This window comes from Macrobrachium nipponense, chromosome 41 (genome assembly GCF_015104395.2).
Source record: "Macrobrachium nipponense isolate FS-2020 chromosome 41, ASM1510439v2, whole genome shotgun sequence".
Classification (NCBI taxonomy): Eukaryota; Metazoa; Arthropoda; class Malacostraca; order Decapoda; family Palaemonidae; genus Macrobrachium; species Macrobrachium nipponense.
In genome coordinates this window covers 14,903,947-14,921,547 of record NC_061102.1, presented here as the reverse complement: position 1 = coordinate 14,921,547, position 17,601 = coordinate 14,903,947, and positions in this window count along the sequence as shown.

Here is a 17,601-nt window from a genome sequence, read left to right as displayed (position 1 = left end):
AGCTTTTCATAATAGATTTCTACTGATTTAAGCTATTGTTGGCGATGAATAATCACGGTAAATAATTCTTTATTGCAGATCAAGTGGATGTGGTCGTGTGCTACGCCAACATGTAAGTGTTTCATTTACTTTTTCATCTGCATATGTTTTTTTTTCTATAGGAATTTAAAGAGTTTATCGAAATGAATTTTAATTAGTAAAGTCAGACAGACACCTTTGTGTGAATATGAATGTTCACATCTTTGTATGTACTGATTTTTTTGTAACTATGAAAAACGCTTTAAAATTAGCTTTGACAAATGTGGTTCGTTTTTGTGCAATTGTGATATAATGTCATATTTTTCTGTCAGAGGATGCAAATCCCATTTCCCGATTTTAGGAGAAAGGTGTGATTTTATATCAAAAGTTTCCTAACAACTGAATAATAGTATCAAATTCAAAATAGGTTTAAGTTGCCTGAATCGGATGCTAGCTGTATAACAGTGGGTATTGGAAACAGTGCTTTATTTTTTCATTTATTTGTTTATTTTTTACAAATTCAAGAAACTCTATTGAAATTTCAAGAACTTTTTGATATTTTTTCAATATTATTATTATTATTATTATTATTATTATTATTATTATTATTATTATTATGCACATACAACATTCAAGTCTCTTGCTTTCCGTTAATAGAATGCGCAGCTGTAGCAATGTTAAAAAAGAAATTTACATTTCTTCTTCTTCTGTGCCGTAATAAATTCAGATAAAATATTTTTCCTTCATTAGAAAGAAGAAAGATTAATGGGCAATCTCTACAACGGACAGTAAAATCATTTTGATATTTTCCGACCAAAAGCCCAGAAACTCCTTTGAAACGCGAATTGCCGTCGGCCCTGTGACGTGTAAAGAATCAGAGGTCGTCGAACGTCGGACGAATCAAAGGCGAATCAAAGATTCATGGGGATAAAAGGCTGAGTAAAGCGCAGGAATATTCGTGCTCAGATTAACAGGACTCGTCCTTTGTCTTATCCGAAACTTCTGCTTTGGCGACTTGAATTGGTAGATTCCTGTTTCTCTCTATATTCTAAGGATAATATTTCTGTTCTCTATGTATTCTATGGATATTATTCTTGTTCCCTCTATATTCCAAGGATAATATTTCTGTTCTCTCTGTATTCTATGGATATTATTCTTGTTTCCTCTGTATTCCAAGGATAATATTTCAGTTTTCTCTGTATTCCAATGATAACATTCTTGTTCGCTCTGTATTCCAAGGATAATATTTCTGTTTTCTCTGTATTCCAATGATAATATTCTTGTTCGCTCTGTATTCCAAGGATAAGATTCCTGTTCTCTCTTAATTTCAAGGATAATATTTTTGTTCTCTCTCTATTCTAAGGATAATATTCCAGTTCTCTGTGTATTCCAAGGATAATATTCCTGCGCCTCTGCATTCCAAGGATAATATTCCTGTTCCCTCTCTATTCTAAGGATAATATTCTTGTTCCTTCTGTATTCCAAGGATAATATTCCTGTTCCCTCTCTATTCAAAGGACAATATTCCTGTTCCCTCTGTATTCCAAGAATAATATTCCTGTTCCATCTGTATTCCAAGGATAATATTCCTGTTCTCTCTGTATTACAAGGATAAAATTCCTGTTCCCACTGTATTTCAAGGATCATATTCCTGTTCCCTCTGTATTCCAAGGGTAATGCTCCTGTCCCCTCTGTCCAAGGATAATATTCCTGTTCCCTCTGTGTTCTAAGGATACCATTCCTGTTCCCTCTGTATTCCAAGGATAATATTCCTGTTCTCTCTCTGTATTCCAAGGATAATATTCCTGTTCTCTCTTAATACAAGGATAATATTCCTGTTCCCTCTGTATTCCAAGGATGATATCCCTGTTCTCTTTCTATTCCAAGGATAATATTCTTGTTCCCTCTGTATTCCAAGGATAATATCCCTGTTCTCTTTCTATTCCAAGGATAATATTCCTGTTCCCTCTGTATTCCAAGGATAATATCTCTGTTCTCTTTCTATTCCAAAGATAATATTCCTGTTTTCACTGTATTCCAAGAATAATATTTCTGTTCACTCTGTATTCCAAGGATAATATTCCTGTTCTTTCTGTATTCCGAGGATAATATTCCTGTTCTTTCTGTATTCCAAGGACAATATTTTTGTTCTCTCTATATTCCAAGAATGATATTTCTGTTCCCTCTGTATTCCAAGGATAATATTCCTGTTTTCTCTATATTCCAAGTATAATAATATTCCTGTTTTCTCTGTATTTCAAAGATAATATTCTTGTTCTCTCTGTATTCCAAGGGTAATGTTCCTGTTCCCTCTGTGTTCTAAGGATAACATTCCTGTTCTCTCTCTGTATTCCAAGGATAATATTCCTGTTCTCTCTCTGTATTCCAAGGATAATATTCCTGTTCCCTCGGTGTTCTAAGGATAACATTCCTGTTCCCTCTGTATTCCAAGGATAATATTCCTGTTCTTTCTCTGTATTCCAAGGATAATATTCCTGTTCCCTCTGTGTTCTAAAGATAATATTCCTGTTCCCTCTGTATCCCAAGGGTAATATTTCTGTTTCCTTTGTCCAAGGATAATATTCTTGTTCCCTCTGTATTCCAAGGATATTATTCCTGTTCTCTCACTTTCCAAGGATTATATTCCTGTTCCCTCTGTATTCCAAAGATAATATTCCTGTTCTTTCTGTGTTCCAAGGACAATGTTCTTGTTCCCTCTGTATTCAAAGGATAATATTCCTGTTCCCTCTGTATTCCAAGTATAATATTCCTGTTCCATCTTTATTCCAAGGATAATATGCCTGTTCTCTGTATTCCAAAGATAATACTCCTGTTCCCTCTGTATTCCAAGGATAACATTCCTGTTCTCTCTGTATTCCAAAGATAATACTCCTGTTCCCTCTTTATTCCAAGGATAATATTCCTGTTTGCTCTGTATTCCAAGGATGATATTCCTGTTCCCTCTGTATTCCAAGGATAATATTCTTGTTCTCTCCGTATTCCAAGGATAATATTCTTGTTCTCTGTGTATTCCAAGTATAATATTCCTTTTCTTTCTGTATTCCAAGGATAATATTCCTGTCCCCTCTCTATTCTCAGGATAATATTCTTGTTCTCTGTGTATTCCAAGGATAATATTCTTGTTCTCTGTGTATTCCAAGGATAATATTCTTGTTCTCTGTGTATTCCAAGGATAATATTCCTGTTCTTTCTGTATTCCAAGGATAATATTCCTGTCCCCTCTCTATTCTCAGGATAATATTCTTGTTCTCTGTGTATTCCAAGGATAATATTCCTGTTCTTTCTGTATTCCAAGGATAATGTTACTATTCCCTCTGTATTCGAAGGATGATATTCCTGTTCTCTGTATTCTAAGGATAATATCATTTCTAAGTAAATACTGATTTTACGACAGGCCATACATCATAAATGGCCTTGTGGTAGGTCGTGAACACCCAGTGAATGTTTCAGTGGAATAAATATTCTATTTTTCTTCAGTAATGGCTAATTTCATCTAAGTGCGAGTGTTGAATATATTATATCCTTACCAAGTATTGCTTACTACCTCGCATCCTTTGGTATTTTATTTAAATGATTTTATTACTCAAGTCCCCTTATCTCATTTTTCAATGGAAGAAATGTAAGACAGCTTAATGTTTTTATATTAAATCTGGAAAACAGGTGTCTTCAGTTCTGTACAATAATTCTGCAAAACAATTCTCTTTAGTTATGTACATCAAGCCTAATTCTGTACATCATGCAATAAATCTGCTAAACAACTCTCTTTACTTCTACACATCATGCTGTACATCTGCAAAACCACTCTCTTTACCTCTGCACAATAATTTTGTTTCTGTACATCATACAATAAATCTGTAAAATAATTATCTTTAGTTCTGTATACATCGTACCTAAATCTGTAAAACACCTATATTTTGTTCTATACACCATGCAATAAATCTGCAAAACAACTCTCATTAGTTCAGTACATCATGCCATAAATCTGTAAAACAACTCTCTTTACTTCTGCACATCATGCAGGAAATCTGCAAAACAACCCTTTTGTTTTGTACATAATGCCATAAATCTGTAAAACAACTCTCTACTTCTGTACATCATGCAATAAATCTGCAAAATAATTATCTTTAGTTCTTTATACATCGTGCCTAAATCTGTAAAAACAGTCTCTTTACTTCTGTACATCATGCAATAAATCTGCAAAACAACTCTCTTTTGTTCTTTACACCATGCAATAATTCTGCAAAATAACTTTTTTTCCGTACATCATGCAATAAATCTGCAAAATAACTTTTTTTCCGTACATCATGCAATAAATCTGCAAAATAATTCTCTTTACTTCTGTACATCATGCCTTAAATCTACAAACAACTCCTTTTAGTCGACGTAATGAGCAGAAAGTAAGGCAATGCGTACGTACAAAAACAAGCTACGCTACCTAACGAATCAGTAAGGGTCTTAGGATCATTCCAAAGGGCCAATCATGCTAATGCGAAGAGAGAGAGAGAGAGGAGCTCCTCCTCTGAACCCGGGGAAGGGAACACAAGCTAAATGTCATCAGGGAAATTGCATCCAAAGAATCAAAAGGGATTCTGGCGAGGACGGAATTCCTCACACGTCCTCGCCCTCGGATATTTTGTCCGCGTCTCGAGAATAAAGATAAAGAAGTACGGAAGAGTGGACCGTGAAACCAGGTTTTAATCCTTTTCACGGCTGGTGGGGCGGGGGGGGGACTATATTTACTTCAGTATTTCACTTGCTTGGTTGTGCGCATTACTTTATTTTCTCGGGAACCGCGTTACGCTTTAGTGATATTACGTTAGACTACGGTCAGAATGAACCGAATTAAACTTCATTAAAATAAGACGAAAAGTTTTATCCATTTAGAATGCATCATAAAAGGACGTGACCATAAAAATACTGTTTTTTTCATTATTAATTTAAAATTAATAATAATAAAAAAAACAGTATAATAAGCATTAATACAATGGTATTTTATGGCCACGTCCTTTTATGATACATTCTAAATGGATGAAACCTTTCGTCTTATTTTAATGAAGTTTAATTCGGTTCATTCTGACCGTAGTCTAACGTAATATCACTAAAATGTAACGTGGTTCCCGAGAAAATAATGTGATGCGCACAACCAAGCAAGCAAAATACTGAAGTAAATATAGCAAAGAAAAAAAAAAAAAAAAAAAAAAAAAAGGCCGTGCAAAAGTATTAAAACCTGATCACCGTCCACTCGCCGTACTTCTTTATTCTCGAGACGCGGACAAAATATCTGAGGGCGAGGACGTGTGAGGAATTCCGTCCTCGCCAGAATCCCTTTTGATTCTTTGGATGCAATTTCCCTGATGAAATTTAGCTTGTGTTCCCTTCCCGGGGTTCAGAGGAGGAGCTCCTCTCTCTCCCTCTCTTCGCATTAGCATGATTGGCCCTTTGGAACGATCCGAAGAGCCTTACTGATTCGTTAGGTAGCGTAGCTTGTTTTTGTACGTACGCACTGCCTTACTTTCTGCTCATTACGTCGACTAAAATTGCCTTTTAAGATGTTTGGTATTAATTTCCAGTATGTTTATAGTGATACGATAAACATTCTGTTGAATCCCAGACAACTTTGTAGACCTGGAACTTTGGCTGAGTCATAATATTGTACTGGATTCCTGCTCAGGATGGTGTGACATTGAATGCAAAATCTGTCTCTCGAGAGAGTTCACATAGGCAGGATGTATGTTCCACTTCTCCTGAGGGATACGTCTTTCAAAAGTATCCCTCAGGAAATGTGGAACATACATCCTACCTATGTGAACTCTCTCGAAAGACTGAGAGTTTCCAGCCCTGTGCTTGGCTTCTCAACAGCCAATTAGGAGCGTCGTAAGGGACGGGCCTAGACATAAAATGCACGGTTGATGTGAATCTACAATAGTACCTACTTGTGACTGTTAGACATTTCATGGCAGGATAAAAGAGTTAGAGAGAGAGAGAGAGAGAGAGAGAGAGAGAGAGAGAGAGAGAGAGAGAGAGAGAGAGTCGTCATTGTAGCTGTAGTTGGAGCAATGGAAATTTTTCGATTTTAAACAAATTGTTACCCAGTTTTGAAGTGAATTGGCTTTATGATAGTTTTCTGAAAGACTGAAATATTAAGTCAGATTTAGTAGTTTTGAATCGTTTCGTTTTCTGTTAGTCGGATACATATGATTTAATGAATTTTTTTAATTGTGTCCATTTGCTTTTATTTAAGATACATTGAATAAACAAAATATAGTGACGGGAACAACCTTTGTAAATTATGACGATTTAAGCATTTTAATTAATCAGTTGCTATGTTAACTGATTGATCAGATAACCATCAATGTGGCTTAGTGATCAGGGGTGCTAATGTATGCACAGACAAAATCCTGTATAATGGGTCAGTTTATGACGGAAATGACATTCTATGACCCACAGGTTACAAAAGGTATTCTGATTTTACCCAGTGGGTAGTTAAATGTAGAGACATTGCTATAAAGATGGAATAATTAATATACATATATAAATTATATAATATTTAATATATATATTATATTATAATAATAGTATACTATATTATATAATTAAATACATAACTACATACATAAATACATACATACATACCATTACATACATACACTACATACATACATACATACATACATACATACATACATACATACATACGTACATAAATATATGGCACTCATAGAACTGTTATATGCATCTGGGTTATTATGTGACATTTTGTATTATTCTGTCGTTATGTATCCTTTGATTTCATCATGTGTCATTTTTTTTAAACAAAGATACTGCAATAAACATAACAATTGTTTCCAACTCGTACAGTTTCCCTTTCTTTACTAATTTCATGAGGGAGTTTTTTTTTTTTTTTTTTTTTTTTTTTTTTTTTTACGGCATAAGATCTCATTATTTTTCATGCACGGGGGAGCTGATCTCATAGTGGAATGGCCCATTGCGAAGTTGTCGATAAAGCTCAAAGAACAGTTATTCAAACATATTGCAGGAGGAGCGCTCTACGTATCTGGGAAGTGCGTGGGACATTATTTCCAGATTGTAGGATAATAACTGACTAGATACGAGGCGGTATACTTATAAAAAAAACTAGAGATTATTTTTATAATATTTTCCTTTCATAGCGAACTTGACCGAGACGAACGAGAGACTCACACGTTGAAGGATCTTCAACCTCCATTTTTCCAGCGTCCTTTCCATTAGCTTTCGGTTCTTTGGGATAAATTTATCTTCTCGAATTACGTAAAATAAACCGTCCACGAGAGCCTGTCCGGCTTCGAAGCTGTATTTTCGAGATGCACGGATTTATTTTTAGCAAAATATGATGTAGGGGTTTTTGAATGTCGTCTAATTTGGCTGAAAATCCCTAAGATTTATTTTTAACATAATGATTTGATGCCTCTGGTAACGTTTTAGTCACTTGGCATTACGATAAAAGCGAGACCAAATTTAGACTTGTCTTATATATTGGATGAATAAATAATTATTCTAAAAACTAACATACTTTTGACAAAATTGTTCGGAGCATCTACGAATTATATTTGACTTCAATTTTTCGGATGCAAGTGTATGCAAGTTTAGTTTGATTGTTTAATACATGTAAACGTAAAATCTCTGTTCCCTCTTGAATGTTTGTATAAAAAGATCGTTAAGGATTTATGAAGGATATGAAGGATCACATTCTTATTAAGGGTCCGCCAAGAAGATGCACAGCACTAATTGGAATCGGGGACTTAATGCATTAAAAATGACCCCTGTGTAGTCGCCTCTCTTCTCTTAAAATCTGTTGTGGATCTTCTGTGGCCTGAAAGAAGCCAGGCAGACATTTGTTTAGTTCTTTACTTCAAGACACTCTCTCTCTCTCTAACTTTTGACATTCAAAGTAGAAACATATTCCTTCGCTGTCTAATATATATATATATATATATATATATATATATATATATATATATACTATAATATATATAGTATATATATATATATATATATATATATATATATATATATATATATATATATATATATATATATATATATATAAAGTGACTGTCACAACTTTTCATTATTTTAATAAAATGTATTTTGAAGATTGACTAGTTCCTCGTTGGACGAGTGGTTTTCGCGCTCGGCTTCCAATCTGGTGGTCCGAAGTTCGATTCTCTGCTCGGCCAACGCGGAATCAGAGGAATTTATTTCTGGTGATAGAAATTAATTTCTCGATAGAGTGTGGTTCGGATCCCACAATAAACTGTAGGTCCCGTTGCTAGGTGACCAATTGGTTCCTAGCCACGTAAAATATCTAATCCTTCGGGCCAACCCTACGAGAGCTGTTCATCAGCTCAGTGGTCTGGTAAAACTATGATATACTTAACTTGAGGATTGACCGAGGCACATTTTTGGAGAATTAAGACTCTGTTGAATATCAATGCACACATTACAATCATATGTCTTATCGAAATGTAGAAATGCTATATTTACGGAAGTTTTTTAGTTTTCTCTACAAGAAAAACATTGAGATGGCTTTGTCTGTCCGTCCGCACTTTTTCTGTCCTCCCCCAGATCTTAAAAACTACTGAGGCTAAGGTGCTGGAAATCGGTATGCTGATCATCCACCCTCCAATCCTCAAACATACCAAATTGCAGCCCTCTAGCCTCAGTAGTTTTTATTTTATTTAAGGTTAAACACAGACCACCACGTCCGGCTGAGAGTTTCATGGGCCGCGGTTCATAAAACATTATACAGAGACAACCGAAAGATAGACGTATTTTCGGTGGCCTTGATTCTACGCCGTACAGAAAACTCGACTGCTCCGAAGTAGCGTCGGGCCATTTTGTAATTGTTTACGTATATGAGTGAACAGACGTACTTCTCCGTGGTCCTAACGGCGCCTACGGCAGACGTACCTGTTCTTGGTTCAGAAGCAAATAAAAAAAAAAAAAAAACAAAAAAAAAAAAAAAAAAAAAAAAAAACTTTTCAAAAAGTCCCCCTCCAATGGGAAAGTTGTCTCTCAAATAGGATATCGGAGCAACTGCCAACGATTGATCTTCCCCATTGGCGAAGCCACCCAATCAACCTCCGAGGAAAAGACTAAATCACCTCAAGTAATTACAGGTTTCCTGGGTTGTTATTGCCACCCGGACGACTATCAAACGACTGCCGCTCGGGTGGTCGTCGGGTGAAAGGGCCGGGTCCCCGCCCCCTCCCCCTTCTCCTCCCCTCGCCTCGCCTCCGCCCCCCCTGGGGCAGACAGACAGACCATAACCACCAGTGAGCGTGTGATGGAGGCGGTAATTAGTTGGTTGGAGGTGCTATTGTGATGGCTTAATTAGGATCGCTGCCACTCGATATGTCAATTCTTCGGGATTAGTAGCATCCACTGTTGTGTATACTTATATATATATATATATATATATATATATATATATATATATATATATATATATATATATATATATAATGTATATATGTATTTTTACTGTAATATATCGGTAATCAGCAGGGTCCATCAAGTACATCATAAAATCCACGTTTCACACATAAACTCAGTGCATCATCAGTCTGTAAAATTACAACCTACTCACTAAAAATATTATATATAACAGTAAAATCTGGAACTTTTATATATATATATATATATATATATATTATATATATATATATTATATCTAATATATAGTATATATATTCATAAATATAATGTGTATATATAGTTCTAGAATGGTTAATTCTTCTCCTTTAACGTTGTTATTTTATCTCCCTTTTATTTTTCTGTGAATGAAAAACTAGTGAGATGGTTATTCGTCTGTCCGACCGTGCTCTTTCTGTCCACCCCCAGATCTTAATAAAACTACTGAGGCTAGAGGGCTGCAAATTGATATGTTGTTCATCCATCCTCCACTCATCAAACATACCAAATTGCAGCCCTCTAGCCTGAGAGGGTTTTAATTTATTTTAGGTTAAAATTTACCGATGATCGTACGTCTGGCAACGTTGTAGGTGCCAGCAACATAGGCCACCAACGGGCCGTGGCTAAGAATTTCATACAGCATTATATCCTGTCGCGAGAAAACTCGATTGCGCCGAAGAAACTTCGGCGCATTTTTTACTTGTTTCCTAGATGGTCTGTCATTTCAAGGGGGAATTCTGTTAATAAGACAGAGTTTGTTTGAGCAACAGTGACCATAAAAACCTTTCAAAATTTGTGGGAAGTCGTACGTATCTACTATACGCTATGGATTCCTTAGGGTCAGGGCATCTCTGTTCCATCAGCAGAAAAGGGTCTAGTGATCTCTGTTACAGAGTAACAGAATTGCTTTAGCTCTACTCAACATATTTTGTGGAACCCATCTTCTCTACACTCGAAAGCTTAGCACAATCTTATTCACTGTAAGTATACATATTAAATTCAATAATATAGCCATTCAAATTGATTGGCTTAGGACTGTGGTTCTCAGCCTTTTTTATTACCACGCCCCTCTAAGAGCTGGTCTCCTTTCTTTCATTGCCCCCCCCCCCCCCCCCCCCCCCCCCTCCCCCCCCCTTGCATCTATAAATAAAATTCCCTCCCAGTAAGGAAAGTATTTTTAAAAAGATGAGAAAGAAGACTGATTTCGAGGGATAGGGAGGGAGGTCAATAATTACAAAACATGGTAAGGCCAACAAGCACATAATTACAGTAGTAGACTATATAGAAAAGTAACGGTATAAGGCGATGATTTTGCATTTTTTCATAAACTTCTGAATATTAGTTCCTCTCTCTTGTTCAGAGAATAACGAATATAATCACAGATTTTTTTTCCCTAGGGCTCACGCCTCCCCTGGAAATGGTTAACGCCCCCCAGGTTAAGAACCAATGGTTTATGGTTTATCACAGTAGCTTGGGTGTCCGCTACAGTAATTTAGGTCGATAGTATGGAACAAGCTTGCCCAAGAATTTTAGATATTATTTAGAAAGTTATTTCAAGTGTTGTTTAGAGACTTACCAGTCTAAATGATCAGTATGGCTTCTGTGCAATAACTTTTCATCAGGGATGCCTCCTAATCGGACCATTCCTTAACGTATATCCTATTTTAAGGCTTCGTGCTCTTAATTGCCGTCAAGGATGGGGTCGGGGTGAGGTTATGGTGGTTTCCCCACATCCCTCTAATACCACCCTCCCCTTAGACCCTACCCTCGCCCACCCCCCATCCCCAAAGAGGGGAAATTAGTCTGGAAATAAGTAAGGTGGCGACCATTGCACCTTTCATCGTTCCCACCTTTCACCGTTCCCACCTTTCATCGTTACCACCTTTCACCGTTCCCACCTTTCATCGTTCCCACCTTTCACCGTTCCCACCTTTCATCGTTACCACCTTTCACCGTTCCCACCTTTCATCGTTACCACCTTTCATCGTTCCCACCTTTCACCGTTTCCACCTTTCATCGCTCCCACCTTTCATTGCTCCCACCTTTTACCGTTCCCACCTTTCATCGCTCCCACCTTTCATCGAATTTCCACCTTTCATTGCTCCCACCTTTCATCGAGTTCCCACCTTTCATCGCTCCCACCTTTCATCGAGTTCCCACCTTTCATCGAGTTCCCACCTTTCATCACTCCCACCTTTCTTCGAGTTTCCACCTTTCATCGCTCCCACCTTTCATCGCTCCCACCTTTTACTGTTTCCACCTTTCATTGCTCCCACCTTTCATTGTTCCCACCTTTCATCGCTCCCACCTTTCATTGTTCCCACCTTTCATTGTTTCCACCTTTCATTGTTCCCACCTTTCATTGCTCCCACCTTTCATTGTTCCCACCTTTCATCGCTCCCACCTTTCATTGTTCCCACCTTTCATTGTTTCCACCTTTCATCGCTCCCACCTTTCATTGTTCCCACCTTTCATTGTTCCCACCTTTCATCGCTCCCACCTTTCATTGTTCCCACCTTTCATTGTTTCCACCTTTCATCGCTCCCACCTTTCATTGTTCCCACCTTTCATCGCTCCCACCTTTCATTGTTCCCACCTTTCATTGTTTCCACCTTTCATCGCTCCCACCTTTCATTGTTCCCACCTTTCATTGTTACCACCTTTCATTGTTTCCACCTTTCATCGCTCCCACCTTTCATTGTTCCCACCTTTCATTGTTTCCACCTTTCATTGTTTCCACCTTTCATCGCTCCCACCTTTCATTGTTCCCACCTTTCATTGTTTCCACCTTTCATCGCTCCCACCTTTCATTGTTCCCACCTTTCATTGTTTCCACCTTTCATCGCTCCCACCTTTCATTGTTCCCACCTTTCATTGTTGCCACCTTTCATCGCTCCCACCTTTCATTGTTTCCACCTTTCATTGTTTCCACCTTTCATCGCTCCCACCTTTCATTGTTCCCACCTTTCATTGTTTCCACCTTTCATCGCTCCCACCTTTCATTGTTCCCACCTTTCATCGTTCTCACCTTTCATTGTTCCCACCTTTCATTGTTACCACCTTTCATTGTTCCCACCTTTCATCGCTCCCACCTTTCATCGTTCTCACCTTTCATTGTTCCCACCTTTCATTGTTCCCACCTTTCATTGTTCCCACCTTTCATCATTTTCCGCTCCCACCTTTCATTGTTCCCACCTTTCATCGCTTTCCCACCTTTCTATTGCGTACCACCTTTTGCCGTTTCACCTTTCTTTTCCCATCGTTCACCACCTTTCATTGTTCCGTTCCCACCTTTCATCGTCTCACCTTTCTCATTGTTTCCATTCCAACCTTTCATGCGTTCTCCCAACCTTTCATTGTTCCCACCTTTCATCGTTCTCACCTTTCATCGCTCCCACCTTTCATTGTTCCCACCTTTCATTGTTCTCACCTTTCATCGTTCTCACCTTTCATCGTTCTCACCTTTCATCGTTCTCACCTTTCATTGTTCCCACCTTTCATTGTTCTCACCTTTCATCGCTCCCACCTTTCATCGTTCTCACCTTTCATCGTTCTCACCTTTCATCGCTCCCACCTTTCATCGTTCTCACCTTTCATCGCTCCCACCTTTCATTGTTCCCACCTTTCATTGTTCCCACCTTTCATCGTTCTCACCTTTCATCGCTCCCACCTTTCATTGTTCCCACCTTTCATCGTTCTCACCTTTCATCGCTCCCACCTTTCGTTGTTCCCACCTTTCATTGTTCCCACCTTTCATTGTTCCCACCTTTCATCGCTCCCACCTTTCATCGTTCCCACCTTTCATCGTTCTCACCTTTCATCGTTCCCACCTTTCATTGTTCCCACCTTTCATCGTTCCCACCTTTCATTGTTTCCACCTTTCATCGCTCCCACCTTTCATTGCTCCCACCTTTTACCGTTTCCACCTTTCATCGTTCCCACCTTTCATTGCTCCCACCTTTTACCGTTTCCACCTTTCATTGTTCCCACCTTTCATCGCTCCCACCTTTCATTGCTCCCACCTTTCATTGCTCCCACCTTTCATTGTTCCCACCTTTCATCGCTCCCACCTTTCATTGCTCCCACCTTTCATCACTCCCACCTTTCATTGTTCCCACCTTTCATTGTTCCCACCTTTCATCGCTCCCACCTTTCATTGTCCCACCTTTCATTGTGTTTCCACCTTTCATAGCTCCACCCTTTCATTTGCTCCCACCTTTCTTGTTTCCCAACCTTTCAATCGCTCCCAACCTTTCATTGCTCCCACCTTTTACCGTTTCCACCTTTCATCGTTCCCACCTTTCATTGCTCCCACCTTTTACCGTTTCCACCCTTCATCGTTCCCACCTTTCATTGCTCCCACCTGTCACCGTTCCCACCTTTCATTGCTCCCACCTTTTACCTTTTCCACCTTTCATCGTTCCCACCTTTCATTGCTCCCACCTTTCACCGTTTCCACCTTTCATTGCTCCCACCTTTCACCGTTTCCACCTTTCATCGCTCCCACCTTTCACCATTTCCACCTTTCATCGTTCCACCCCCCGTCTTTTTTCCATCGCTCCCGACCTTTCATTGCTGCCCACCTTTTATTTAACCGTTTACCCACCTTTCATCGCTCCCACCTTTCATTGCTCCCACCTTTTACCGTTTCCACCTTTCATCGCTCCCACCTTTCATCGCTCCCACCTTTCATTGCTCCCACCTTTCATTGCTCCCACCTTTTACCGTTTCCACCTTTCATCGCTCCCACCTTTCATCGCTCCCACCTTTCATTGCTTCCCACCCTTTCCATTCCTTTCACCTTTTACCGTTTCTCACCTTTCATTCTTTCCCACCTTTCATTCGCTTTCACCTTTCATCGCTCCCACCTTTCATCGCTCCCACCTTTCATCGCTTTCCCACCTCCCGTTTTCCCAACCTTTCATTGCTCCCACCTTTCATTGCTCCCTCCTTTCATTGCTCCCACCTTTTACCGTTTCCACCTTTCATCGCTCCCACCTTTCATTGCTCCCACCTTTCATTGCTCCCACCTTTTACCGTTTCCACCTTTCATCGCTCCCACCTTTCATTGCTCCCACCTTTCATTGCTCCCACCTTTTACCGTTTTTCCACCTTGGTCCATCCGACTTTCCCACCATTTCATCGCCTCCACCTTTCATTGCTCCACCTTTTACCCGTTTCCACCTTTTCTCGCTCCACCTTTCATTGCTCCCACCGCACCGTTTCCACCTTTCCATTGCCCTCCACCCTTTCCATTCCACCGTTTCCACCCTTTCATCGCTCCCACCCTTTCACCATTTCCACCTTTCATCGTTTCCACATTCCCATCCGCTTTCCCACCTTTCATTGCTTTTCCCACCCTTTTTCACGTTTCCACCCTCATCGGTTCCCACCCTTTCATTGCTCCCACCTTTCATCGGCTCCCAACCTTTCATTGCTACCCACCTTTTACCGTTTCACCTTTCATCGCTCCCACCTTAATATAGCCCCTCCACCTTAGATCGCTCCCACCTTCATCGCTCCCAAACCTTTCACGCCTCCACCTTTCCCATTCCTTTCCCACCTTTCAGCGTTTCCACCTTTCAATTGCTCCCACCTTTCATTCGTCCCACCTTTCCCATTGCCTTTCCACCTTTTACAGTTTCCACCTTTCCCATCCGTTTCCCACCTTCACGTCCCAACCTTTCCCATTGCCTTTTCCCAACCTTTCATTGCTTTCCCACCTTTCCATGCTCCCCACCTTTCATTGCTTACCCACCTTTACGTTTCCACTTCCCATCCGCTTTCCCCACCTTTCATTGCTTCCCACCTTTCATCGACATCCCACCTTTCATTGCCTTTCCCACCTTTCATCGCTTCCCCACCTTTCCCCATTGCCTTTCCCACCTTTCATCGCTTTCCCACCTTTTCATCGCTCCCACCTTTCATTGCCTTTCCCAACTTCATCGCTCCCACCTTTCATTTCCTCCCACCTTTTACCGTTTATCCACCTTTCATCGCTTCCCACTTTCATTGCCTCCCACCTTTCAGCGTTCCCACTTTCATCGCTTCCCACCTTTCATTTCGCTCCCACCTTCATTCCTCCACTTTAATCACTCCCACTTTCATTGCTCCCACCTTTCATCTCCCACCTTTCATCGTATCACCTTTCCCCATCCGCTTTCCCAACCTTTCATCGCTTCCCACCTTTCATTGCTCCCACCTTTTACCGGTTCCCACCTTCATCGTTCCCACCCTTTTCCCAACCGTTCACCTTTCATCGGTTCCCACTTTCATCGCTCCCACCTTTCAGCGTTCCAACCTTTTCCCCACCTTTCATCGTTCCCACCCTTTTCACAGCTCACACTTTCATAGCTTCCCACCTTTCATCCGTTTCAACTTCATCGTTCCACCTTTCATCGTTCCATTCCTTTCACGCTTTTACCACCTTGCCATCCCGCTCCCACCCTTCATTCGTTCCCACCTTTCACGTTCCCGAACCTTTCATCGCTCCCACCTTTCATTGCCTCCCACCTTTCATATTTCCCACCTTTATCGTTCCCACCTTTACATCGCTTTCCCACCTTTCATTGCCTCCCACCTTTTACCGTTTCCCCCTTTCAGTCGCTCCACCTTTCATCGAGGTTTACCACCTTTATGCTCCCACCTTTCATCGAGTCCCACCTTTCCATCCTTTCCCACCTTTCATCGAGTTCCCACCACCTTTCATCGAGTTCCCACCTTTCATCACTCCCAACTTTCTTCGAGTTTCCACCTTTCATCGCTCCCACCTTTCATCGCTCCCCATTTTACTGTTTTTCCCCCCTTTCACCTTTCCCATTGACCTCCCACCTTTCATTGTCCCACCTTTCATCGCTCCCACCTTTCATTGTTTCCCCACCTTTCATTGTTTCACCTTTCATTGCTCCCACCTTTGCATTGCTCACCACCTTTCATTGTTCCACCTTTCATCGCTCCCACCTTTCATTGTCCCACCTTTTCATAGATTTTTCCCACCTTTTCAATCGCTCCACCTTTCATTGTTACCGCCTTTTCATTGTTTCCCACCTTTCATCGCCCCACCTTTCATTGTTTCCCACCTTTCATTGCTCCCCCCTTTCCACCTTTCATCGTTCCCACCTTTATTTCAATTGTTCCCCACCTTATCGTTTTCCACCTTTCATTCCTTTCCCACCTTTCATTGTTCCCCACCTTTCAGCCACCTCCCACCTTTCATTTGTTCCCACCTTTCATGTTTCCACCTTTTCATTGGTTTCCACCCTTTCAATCGCCTCCCCACCTTCATTGTTCCCACTTTCATTTGTAGTTTCCACCTTTGTTCATTGTTTCCACCTTTCATCGCTCCCACCTTTTCATGTTCCCACCTTTCGTTGTTCCACCTTCAGCACCTTTGTTTCCCACCTTTCATTGTCCACCTTTCATTCCCGCTCCACCTTTCATTGCTCCCACCTTTCATTTGTTTCCAACCTTTCATTGTTCCCACCTTTCATCGCTCCTCACCTTTATTTCATTGTTTCCCACCTTTCATTGTTTCCCGCCTTTCAATCGCTCCCAACCTTTCATTGTCCCACCTTTCATTGTTCACCTTTCATCGCTCCCAAAACCCTTTTTCTTGTTCCCACCTTCATCGTTCTTCACCTTTCATTTGTTCCCACTTTTCTTTTGTTACCGCCTTTCATTGTCCCACCTTTCAATCGCTAACCTTTCATCGTTCTAACCTTTCATTGTTCCCACCAATTTCCTGTTAACCCTTTAATTGTTCCCACCTTTCAATTGTTTCCCAACCTTTCATTGTTCCCAACCTTTTCACGCTCCCACCTTTCATGCTACCTTTCATTTTTGCCCGCCATGTTCAACCTTTCAATCGTTCCCACCCTTTTCGTTGTTCCCAGCGTTTCTTGCCACCTTTCATTGTTTCCCCACATTTCATCGCTCCACCTTTCATTGTTCCCCACCTTTTCAGTCGTTGTTTCCACCGTTTCATCGCTCCCACCTTTCATTGTTGACCTTTCATTGTTGGCCACCTTTCACGTTATCCCAACCCTTTCATTGTTTCCGCCTTTCTTGTTTCCACCTTTCATCGTTCTCCCACCTTTCATTGTTCCAACC